The following is an 11,603-nucleotide window of genomic DNA, read 5'->3' on the forward strand; positions in this document are numbered from 1 at the left end:
TGCCAGCTCGCAGCCTGTGTCCCTCTAGCTGGGGGAAGTCCAGTAGCCTGCAGCCTCCCTCTGGTGATGTCCCAGGCTGGATTCTCCTGTCCTTTCTCCTCCGTTCATACCCATCCACCTGCTTTCCAGCTTACAGAATCATTTCATGTTTTTCTTTTTTTCAAAAGTTTTGACTGCTAATGTCCCCTGCCTCCAGGCCGCCCTGGACCACAGCAGCCAGCTCATCCTCTACCTGTGACCTCCATGTGCTCCCTGGTCACTTCCTGCTCCACCCACTTAATGCTTCTTTCCAGCTTGTGGTCATGGCTGTGGCTCCAACGCTTACGTTGCTGGTTCACCGTGTCCTGGCACCACGCTTCACAGACGGGGTCTACTGTAACCTCCGAACACTAAGAGACAGGTATTCTATTTTCTCCATTTAGGAAGGAGGGGCGTGAGAGGCAGAGATGCTTGCATGGTTGGGGCCTGTGACTCCCACACAGGCTCATGTGCTGCTGGCTGCGCCTACAACAGGCTCCGCCCACCGGAAGCAGCACAGGTGATGCCACACCTAGGTCAAGGCGGAACTGCAATTATGTAACTGTGACCCCGTTCACCCTGTTTAAAAAAGAGTATTTTTTAAAAAGATATCTATTTTTAAAAGATCATTTCTTTTGAAAATTAAAGTGAATCGAAGTTCATTTTACTCTGCGAGCTTAACAGTAGCTCTTGAGATAAAGTGGATTTCAATTGGTTTAGCTTTGAGAAGATCTCAGTAGCTTGTAGGATGCACACAACTGTCACAGGATCTCACAAAACTAGGTGAGAAATGTCCAGTCCACGTTGGAGAAGGATGACGGTTTGTTATCCACGGAGAGTTCCGTCCGCTCCTGCGGTGATAGAAGACCCCAGCTAGGGGCCAGAATTTCCCACGTTTGCTATGGAGACCTTCAGTGGTTTCATCCCCAACCTTCAGCCAAGGAAGCTAGAGAAGTTCACTGCCTTGTGGTTCCCCCATAGTGCCTGTTTGGAGCCAGATCCACAGCTGAATCCAAGTAAATCTGTGGTTTCGGGAAGGACGTTCCAAAGGCGTGTGGTTATGACCAGAGGCCATGCGGACACAGAAACTACAGCATAGCCCTAGCTCCCAGGAGTCCTGAGTTCTGTGCCTTCCGAGGGCACTCCCGTGCACCTTTTATGCCAGCAGCGGTGCGGAAGCTACTCTCTGAGCTCCTAATCCTTTTTCCTGATCTTCGCAGTGAGCCTTCAGCAGAGGAGTCACAGGTCTCAGGTGAACCTTGATGTGGATGAAGAGCAAACAAGAGTACGGCTTAGAGGTCACAATGCACTAGGACGGAGATGCTCCGCCCCTGAGAGGACGGATCACAGAAGCGCGCACCTGAGCACGTGTGCGTGCATAAAGAGACACACACAAGAATGCGCGCGCGCACGCACGCACACATGCACAGACACACACATGTGAGAGGGAGGCGGGGCGCACCCTGGCCATTCACATCTGACCAGGGCCTGAGTGATGTCCAGAGGGGACAGACAGCAGAGGAGAGAGAACAGGAGCGCTGGCACTTCCCAATGCTCCATAAACCCGGAGGCAAGTGCGGTGACAGAGCAATTTAAGCCAAAGTCACTCAGGGACTGAAAGGCAATTACTTAAATATTTAAAGCAGACGCCCAGCGAGGGTCTGTGGAGGCAGCTTTGTTAATATTTAACACGATCTGGGCAGTCACTGGGAAAACAGCTGTTTACTGAGAAGAACAAACAGCTCCGATTGCTCAAAGCCGGGGAGGCTTTAGGGGATTAGCAGCTGCCAGGGTTTCCAGCTCCAGCAGCCCTCGACCAGGCCCTGGCCGGGCAGAGAGGCCTACAGCTGTCCCCAGGGGCAGTGAGAACCATAAACACGCGTCACGGGCTTGGCGGCCCAGCTCCAGAATCACGCTCTGCAGGAAACCCAGCCCTGCAGCTGGGCCTGGGAGGCGGCTCCTGGCTGGCCCGTGGCCCCTCGCGTGGGCAGCTGCACCCTGCAGCCCTGGCTGGGTTGTCCTCCTGGCCTCCCGCGCTGTCCCAGGGGGTGTCCTTGCAGACTCCAGGCGCACAGCCGGGGGCAGGTGCTTGCAAATGGAGAACCTCTAACTTGTGGAAAGAATCCCAGGCTTGCTTGAAAACCCTCCAGCTCACACTTGGGCCTTTTGGGACACCAAGCAGGACGGCTTCCCAGAGATGACAAGCCAGCCTGTTTTCTGGAGTGTTCTCTCCGTTGCTCCCACCTTGCAGTTGCCTGGTCTCCATGAGCCTGATTATCTTGACCGAGTCTGGATCGATCAGGCCAGGAGTGACAGATCATGCACTCACCTCAAGCCTTACACCCACCCTCCCCCCACCCCTCATCCCCCCACCCCTATTTTCCATCATCCCTAAGGCTCTCCCACAGAGACCTCCTGTAGCCCCACCTCCTCCCCTGATGGGTGGCTCTTGGGGTCACCTGCACGTGAAATTCCAGCTCAGGACCAAGGGCTGCTGCCAAACTCCCCATTTCATCATCCAGGGCATCGATTGTGGAGTTGCCCAACCGTAGACCCACAGCCCCAGACACCTCCCGGCCAGTCACTGCCCACCCTGCCCAAACCACAGCTGACCTTGACCTCCGGACAACTCTCTGAGGCTATTTGCACACCTGGCCATTTATTGTGAAGGATGAAGCGCTGAGCAGTGTCCCATTGTGACAGATATGTAGGCAGACTGGGGCCTGCACATCAGTCCTTGGTGAAGTCACTTTTCATTTGTTAGACCCAATGTTTGCATGGCGACTTAGTCCCAGGTTTCATAGAATGAATATAGTTTTATACCCTGAGAAGAAGACACAAGGCTGTCTAAGGTATTAGAAGAAGGTTTTCTCTGTGCACAGCATGGTTCTGACGGCTGGAAACCAGAAAGAAACACAGAAAGAATCCAAACAGCATGACACTGGTTAGTAGTCATTCGTCTTCAGCAAAGAGGGGCCACAGAGTTGAGAAACATCCAGGGTCACTGAGATGGTGCTGGGCATTTTTATTTTAGGCTGTCCAGCATCAGAATGGCCTTCTCATGCCAGGGGAATCAGCTCTTCTGGTGGGAGGCCAACCCCTGCTTCCTTCTACAAAAACCCAAAGGGTCAGAAGGAGCTCTTCCTGAACCCTGGAAGGGGGCATTAGGCTGGGCAAGGCCCCCAGCAGGCCTGGGCACAAATAGCGGAGGCCTGGATACAACCTGGGCAGGCCCTGGGCTGAGGCTACGGCCCCCAGCACCTCTGGAGTTCTGATCCTTTCCTCCAGGTGATCCTCCAGCCACTGGGTCTCCCTTTAAAACTGCCTCTCCTTTCAGTCACCCCATCATTCACTGTCACCCAAAAGAAACGCACTGAACACCTACTGCAGGCTTGAGCTGGCTGCAAATCCCCCACCAGCAGGCAGGAGTGTGTACTGACCATGGGTGTGTGGAAAGGGGTGGCTCCAAGTGGCCAGCAAGGCAAGGACAGGCTTCGAGTGCCTCAGAGCAGAGGAGAAGGGAACCGTGGACAGCACTAAAGGTGTTGGTGGTGCTGGGGGTTGGAAGGGCTGGGGGTTGGAAGGGCTGTTGGCTCTGTGGGCACAAGGGAGCCCCTGCCTTTGGCAAAGCTGCTCCTGGGATAATCCAGTCTCCTCAGCCAGTCGCCCTCTCCCTCCCTGGTGAGGACGTGGGTGTCCTCTTCTGGACAGGGCAGAGGTCAGTGTCTGCCTTGCATTGCAGCCTTTTGGCCTTATTTGTCTGTTTATTCCTTTTTATGTCCTCACCCTCCTAGCAGGCTGAATGTGTGTCCTTTTATTGGTATGTGTCCAGGTATATAACACACAGTGCTGTTTTTTATTATCTTCATTAAATTTTTTTTAGATTTTACTTTTTTATTGTGGTAAAATATAGCTAACATAAAATTTACTGTTTCAACTACTTAAAAAAAAATTTATTTGGCTGTGCCAGGTCTGAGTTGTGGCAAGCAGGATCTTTAATTACAGCCTGTGGGATCTAACTCCCTGACCAGGGATTGAACCCATGCCCCCTACACTGGGAGCATGGATTCTCGGCCACTGGACCACCAGGAAAGCCCCACCATTTTAACTCCTTTTAAGTGTACAGTTCAGAGGTGTTAAGCACATTCACTTAAGTGGCTGCATGTGCAGCCATCACCACCATCCATCCACAGAACTCTGTCTTCCCCAAATGACACTCTGCACCCATTTAACACTCACTCCCCATTCTCTCCCTCCCCAGCTCCCAGCACCCACCATCTGCTTTCTGTCCTTAGGACTTTGACTGCTATCGAGACCTCACCTAGGGCTTCTCTGGTGGCTCAGATGGTAAGGAATCCACCTGTAATGTAGGAGACCTGGGTTTGATCCATGGGTCAGGAAGATCCCCTGGAGGAGTAAATGGCAACTCCAGTATTCTTGCCTGGAAAATCCTATGGGCAGAGGAGCCTAAAGGGCTACAGTCCATAGGGTCGAAAAAGAGTCGGACAAGATTGAATGACTATACTACAACCAGGGACCTCACCTAAGTGGAACTGCACAGTCTTTGCTCTTTTGTGACTGGCTTATTTCACTGAGCACAATGTATTAAGTTCATGCACATCATATCAGGTGCCAGAGTTTCCCTCATTTTTAGAGCTGAGAGGTAGTGCAGGGAGGGCTTCCCAGGGGGCTCAGCAGTAAAGAATCCGCCTGCAATGCAGGAGACATAGGAGATACAGGATCGATCCCTGGGTTGGGGAGATCCCCTGGAGAAGGAAATGGCAACCCACTCCAGTATTCTTGCCTGGAGAATCCCATGGACAGAGGAGCCTGGAAGGCTACAGTCCATAGGGTCGCAGATTCAAACACGACTAAGTGACTTAGCACACAGTAGCACAGTGTTTTGAAACCATGGCTTGGTTATCCACTCATCTGTTGGCACACAGCACCGTATTTTAAATTTACATGATTAATATGACTCTGTTGGCCTTGTTTGTTTCTTATTTCCACTCAGCACCATGACCATGATTCATTCCTGTTCTGTGTGCACATCCAGGCCTTGGCTCCTAACAGGGGCTGAGAGTCCCAGGCTCCCCTGCCCCCAAGCCAACCCCTCCCTTCAGCACGCAGCCCTGCCAAAACCATCTGTGTGCAGGTCCCACCTATCATTACCCTTCTTTCCATGGTCGTAGTTTCCACCCTTTGGTTCTTTTTATGACTCCTTGTTTTTTTTTTTTTTTATTATTAATACTCTCCTTTGCCTGAGAATATTTATTATACTTATTTTAAATTCTGGATCTGCCTGAAAATGCTGCTCCCTGGGGTGACTGCAGTCCAAGGTGTAGTCTCTATGTGAGCTGCTGTACCTGTGGGCTCCTGCCTCCCCAGGGTGTTGTCACCCTGTCTGGGGACAGATAATGGGGGACAAGGTGGAGCCCAGGTTGGATCTGAGTGTTGGCGTCCCTCCCAGAGGGGCTTCAAGAGACGGACAAGTCCCAGGACCACAGAATTCCTGCCCACCTCCATTCTTTGCTGTTGCTCCACTAGAATTTTCATTAAACTGACAGATCCCAGGGGTCCTTGGAGGAGGCCGGCTTTCTGGGTCTCAGAGGGGGAGGTGAGGAAGGGGCGTGGGAGAAAAGTTGATCTGGAGGTGCCAGCTTCCACAGCTCCTCACCTGGCAGGACGGGGCCGCCCCAATCAAACCCTCCCTGATTTGAAGCTGCTGCCTGAGCTGCTGGTCTCTGTCTCAGATGAATGGGGCAGAGACAGAAACAGAACCACCCAGCTCTTCTCTGCCCTGGAGGCCATCCCCTCCCTCCCAGCACCCCCATCACCACCCCCAGGGTTCCCATCAGCCTCGGGTCTCCCCAGGGCTTTCCAGTTGAGTGTCTCCTCCCTCCCCTGAGGGGTCTCCAAGGTTGATGCTGGTGGGGGTGAGGACAGCCCCTGCTTGTTCTCCATCTCGTCCAGACCCCTCCTTCTGCTAAGTGTTAAATCGCTTCAATCGTGTCCAACTCCATCCGACCCCATGGACTAGAGCCCACCAGGCTCCTCTGTCCATGCAATTCTCCAGGCAAGAATACTGGAGTGGGTTGCCATGCCCTCCTCCAGAGGATCTTCCCGACCCAGGGATGGAACCTACATCTCTCCTCAGGAGGATTCTTTACCACTAGGACCACCTGGGAAGCCCCTGCTTGTTTTCTATCTCGTCCAGATCCTCCTTCTACCCTCCCCCAAGTCCAGATGGATTCGAAGCCCTGGTGGATGCTTGCAAACATAGTTGGGTGAATTCATGGGTGAGATGGTGATGGACCCCCTGGAGCCCACTTTCAGCACTCACTGGAGGCCAACTGGTAACCGGGCCTCTGCACTCCCCCAGCCCAGGCCTCACCCTCCCCAGTGAGCACCCTGTGCCCATCAGTCTCTTTGGACCCGGATAAAGTCACTTTTGATCCACTGAGAGGGATATCACATTTCACAGGCAATAGTGAAAAAGGGGGCTTGGCTAGAACTTTCTTTAAAAATGAAACCAAATTGTGAAAATGTGTAAAAATTCACATAGGAGTTCATTTTGTCTTACAAATTAAAAAAAAATTACCAGATACAGAACTATGATCTGCCTCTTACAATAAAAAAATGCAGGAACCTATGTTAATTAGTTTTTTAGCATATTTCATATGCTTGACGATTTTAATAGCAAACATCCCTATAGTATTTACTAAGTGCCAGGCACAGTTCTAAACTATAGATATCTGTATGTATTTAATATATTTAACGTTCTCAATTGTGAGAAAAAGCATCATTATTATCCCCATTTTACAGATGGGAAGACTGAACTGCAGAGAGTTGAAGCAACTTGCCAGCCACATAGCTGGTGCTGGGGGGCCATGGACCCAGCCCCTCACCCTGGGTCAGTGGCGTGTATGGCTCATTTCCTGTATGATGACTGCGTCCTGGTTAGGAGGAGGGGTCAGCCTTGCAAAACCCCAAGGGCCTCCTGCGTCTTTGGAGCTTTTCTCTTTGGAGGTGGTTGTTGGTTGTCGGTGGTGTTCGGCAGTCCTGTCCTGGTTCCTGAGAGGGACCCACCTCACAGCCCTCACCGTGGATGGTGCTGTGTAACTCAGGAAGTCAGCTCTTCAGTGGGTCCACCCTGAGCCCCGTGGTACTGTCCCATGTGCGGGACCCTACACCTCATTCCACCTGGCTGGGTGGGGGGAGGCCCTCCATGCTGCAGGAGAGGCTGATGTTCTGGGCTGTTCATTCGCTGGCTAAGGGAGATCTTGTGTCCAGCCCTCATTTGGGCCTTGGGTAAACAAAACAGACACAGTGCCTGCTCTGTTTTTATGGAGTGGACATTCTGTTACAGTCTAATGGGGAGGGGAACCATCAACAGGACAGTTAAATAAAATACCCATAATAAGGAGGAAAATGGAGCAGGAAAAGAGGACAGGAAGTGGTCCCTAGGAAAGCTGCAATTTAAATAAGTGTGGGATGAGGAGGGGTCTCTGAGATGGTGAGAGGGAGGGATGGTCCCCAGGGCCCTGAGATCAGGAACAGCAGAGGGCAGGGGTGGGGGCATCAGGCTGGGAGGAGGGAGCAGCCTCACTCCACTGAGGGGGCTTTGGCTCTGTCTCTGCATCAGGGGCAGGGGACAAGCAGGACGGAGGCTGGTGAGAGACATGGGCTCGGGGGTCATGACATTTAAGCCGGGGGAGGTGAGGGTGTCCAGCAGCAGAGGCAGGGCAGGAGGCCCAGGTGAGACCCTAAGGAAGGCGCTGAGAGTCACATGATTCTCGCGGTCCAGTGCACGCAGAGGGCGTCTGAGGACTGGGCTGCCCAGAAGGTGGTGTTGGGGGTGGAGGGGTCAGTGGCTGGAGGGCAGCACCCCCTGTCTGGAGCCGTGGGATGGAGCGCGGGGTTGAGAGCCGGACAGCCTTGGAGAGAGAATGGCAGAGGTACTGGAGACAAGCGAGTGTAGACGGCTCGCTGAGAAGTTTCTTGAAAGAGGATGGAGAGCAGTGACCGGAGGAAAGTGGGTCACGGGAGGACTTTTTGTTCGGTGTTGGCCTTTAGGACGCGAAGAAAAAGAAACACCCACGTGCATCCAGCTGGAGAATGTGACCTAGGAAGGAGGCAATGTTGCTGGGAGTGGACTGAGGGGGCGGCAGGGAAGGGGGTGGGGCTGGGATGGGTCGTATCCCGAGCAGCCGCAGTGGGGGGGTGTGGGGCAGGGGTGGATGGAGGGTGGGGCTGTGCATCTCCCTAACTTGGAGTCGGGGTCCTGGACTAGCACCCCGGTTTTCACTGCCCCCACCCCTTATTGTCCCCCTCCCCCATCTAAGCTGCCCCGGGAGCTGCTCTGTGAGTGCACAGACCCCCATGCTGAGCCGGGGAGGAAGGGTCAGGTGGTTCCATCGCAGGGTCTCCTGCAGGGGACGGGGCTGCAGTGACAGCAGGTGTCGCAGTGGCGGTGAGAGGGGTGGTGGCTCCCTAAAGGGGCGGCGGGTCCGGGTCCCTTACGGTCCAGCGGATGCCCGGACGACTGGACGGGACCGGGCTCTGGGATGGGGCCTGGGGCCGCCTGGCTTGCATGCTCTGCAGTCACTGGATCTCGAAGCCCTCACCTCCAGCCCCTCCCCAAGCTCTGGCAGGAGTTAGAGGCTCTGCCAGTTGATGCCTTGCCTGCTCATCTGCACCGGCTGGGGTCAGGACTGAAACCTGCAGAACTGCTGGTTTCTTCCAGAACATTCCACTATCCGGGCCTCGTTCAAGCTGGCCGGACCTGTGCCCCAGAGACATGACCCCTATAGGGTCCCTCCATCCCCACCCCAGGGGAGGGGCTCTGAGGGGCTGCCTTCCATGCCGTCTAAATGCGGGAAGGAGTTTCCTCTCCACTCTGTCACATTTATGGTGTTCTTTCCGTTTACCGGATGTTTCTCTAAGCTTGGCTTCATCTTTAGCGAATATCTTCCGATCCTATTTAAACTTTTTGACATACACATGAGGAATGTAGCTAAAAATGAGAGTCGTGAAGGGAAACTTTTTTTAAGTCAGTGCAAATATTTTTGGAATTTAATTTTCCTGAGGAAAAAAAAAGAAAACGTCTTGCAGACAGAGAGTCCCCTTCCTGTGTTTTTGCACCCCTGGCCTCTGGGGTCTGTATTTGTAAACCTAACACAGTGATACAGGACTCCACAAACCACCTCCCTCCCAGCAAAATCATAACAATCAAACCGCCCTTCCCCTCATCCTGCCTTTCCTTCCCTCTCCTTTATCTTCTTGGATGATTGTGGACAAATAAGATGACACCCCCTAGAAGACAAAGCTCCCAGACATGGAGAATCAAATAAAACAAGACACTGCTACATCACTAGAAGCCTAATTCAGCAGAAGCTTCCAACAGTGACGCAGATGCAGACAGAGCAACGCAGGAGAGTGAGCATGAAAAGGGGCTCAGCCTCCAGCATGCTGTCACACATCGTTTACATGATAACAGAGACCTAGATCCTCTCTCCAGGACATTCAAGACCGAGGATGGTACCCATGTGGCTGAGGGACCTTCCTCCACGCATAACCTGCTCAGCCTGCGGCTGTCTGGGTGCCCTGTGATGGTCCCTCGAGAAGTCCAGGCTAGGGTGCAGGCACCTTTTGTCTTGCCGAGGCGGGTCAGGGTGACAGTGAACATAGCAGGCTCTTCTGGAAGCCCATACAGAGGAGGAGTCAGGCTCCCCATCCGTGAGGATGGCAGGCTTTGTGACTGAGCCCACTGATGGTATCTAGTGGAGGTGATGCGTGGAGCTCCAGGGGTGTGGGGGGAGTGGGGAGGAAGTGGTCAGAAAAGCAGCTCTTGCCTGGATCCCTCTACCTCTCAGGACAAGCACTGCTTTACTAAGGGTTGTCACTGACTTTTGGGATAACGTTTTAGAAAGCTGTTTCAGTCTGTTCAGGCTGGTGTAACAAAAAATGACATTAACTGGGAGGCTTATAAACAACATCTACTTCCCATCTCTAGAGGTTGGGAAGTCCAAGGTCAAGGTGCTGGTAGAGTTGGAGTCCGGGAGACCTTCCTGGGTGAAGACGGAGCAGGACAGGAAGCGGTGGGCAGGTGCAGGGCTGGGCGTCTCCAAGACAGGACCACCTAGGTGCGCTGGGGCCCCCCAGGATGGGACTGGGCAGGTTTTCCCTGCCACTGTAGGGTCACCTGTGGTATTGGGAAGCCCCTTCCAGAAGCACTGAGGCCCCTGGGAGCGGCTGGCACCTTGTCCTAGGCATCTCGTCCCTGTTGGGCACAGGTCTGGGGACCTGGGGGGAGGCAAGTGGGGCCTCAGGGACCCCTCCACCTACCATCAGCCCCGCCAGCCCCACCCTAGTCCCCATGGGTGGGACCACTGGGCTCAGTGTGGTCTAAGGCCCAATCTCCCGGGGGTAAGTGCTCTTTCCTGAGAACACTGGCCTCCCCTTTGGTTGGGGTTACGGCATCCTGCTGCCTGTGAGGAGCACCTGGCAGGTGCAGGAGGAGAAGGCCAGTCTCTAGCCAATGGGTGGAGGCTCCATGTCCTGCCCATTGCTCTTGTTTCCTTCATGTTTATTTATGCAGCACCTTCTCTACCTGTCTACCAGGCCGGGCTTAGCTTTGGACAATCCTGCCCGCTCAGGCCAAAGTCAGCTCCACCTCACTGTCTTATTTTCTGTTGTTTCTCATTCTCGTGGCTCTTCCCATATGCTGGAATTCTCCAGTCCCTTATCTGGTCCATGTGTCCACTATCAGCCATCTCCCCTCTGAGACCTCAGGTTGGCAAACTGGGACCTGCTGGCAGGGCCACTGCCTGCCCATTGGGCTCAGAACCTGCAGCCTGGCAGGGTTCAGGCCACCCGTGTTCGGGGGCAGGGGAGCGAGTGGGTGTCCCAGGCTCCCGGTTGTGGGGTGGGTGCTGGGGATTCTGATGAACAGTACACAGTCACAAGAGCCCCAAAGGGCTGGGCGCCACGCATAGACAACAGTCAGCAGCACTGAGGGGCACGAGGAGTCCCTGCTGGGTCATCTGGTCTCTAAGGACGGTCTCCACGGGCAGGAAGGAGAAGCACTTTGGGGGTGTAGCAGAGCACACCTGGGCCAGGTGCAGGGCAGGCTGAGGTGGGCAGCCATGTTCAGGTTCATCAGGCCTCGCTCCTTCAATCACTGTCTCCCCTGCACACTCCAGGCCCTCCTGAAACCCCTCGCTTGTGTGGGGTGAGGAAGGGGGACACAGAACCTTCTCCACATCCCCCACCCCACCCCCTCCCTGTCCACGGGCCCTCGGGCATCTGTGCTGCTCTATGGGGCTTGGCCACAGGGGCTAGAGGACACCCCTGCCCCCTGGGACTGTCTGGACTGCTTGTTTCGGGCAACCACGAGTGGGTGGAAAGGAGTCTGTGGGGAAAGGTAGCCTCCAAATAACAATATGGAAAAAATGTTAAAGAGATGGAGCTAGCATGGGATGGCTGCAAGCCTCGTTCATTAAAGTAAAAAATAAGGAAAACTGGCAGGAAAGTCAGGAAAGTTACAAGGTATTTCCTGCAAGGAATAAACGGGACATCCATGG

At 54.0% G+C, this 11,603-nt stretch overlaps 1 long non-coding RNA gene across 1 annotated transcript; it reads left to right on the plus strand.

Moving 5' to 3' along the window:
- The first annotated feature begins 1,408 nt into the window (after positions 1–1,408).
- Positions 1,409–7,348, plus strand: LOC145528337 (uncharacterized). The gene is made up of 2 exons (XR_014070302.1): positions 1,409–1,588; positions 6,844–7,348. It is a non-coding gene; the product is annotated as an uncharacterized LOC145528337 (long non-coding RNA).
- Positions 7,349–11,603: the final 4,255 nt, after the last annotated feature.

The sequence above is a fragment of the Giraffa tippelskirchi genome, chromosome 12 (assembly GCF_054371585.1).
Source record: "Giraffa tippelskirchi isolate mGirTip1 chromosome 12, T2T-mGirTip1v1.2.pri, whole genome shotgun sequence".
Classification (NCBI taxonomy): domain Eukaryota; kingdom Metazoa; phylum Chordata; class Mammalia; order Artiodactyla; family Giraffidae; genus Giraffa; species Giraffa tippelskirchi.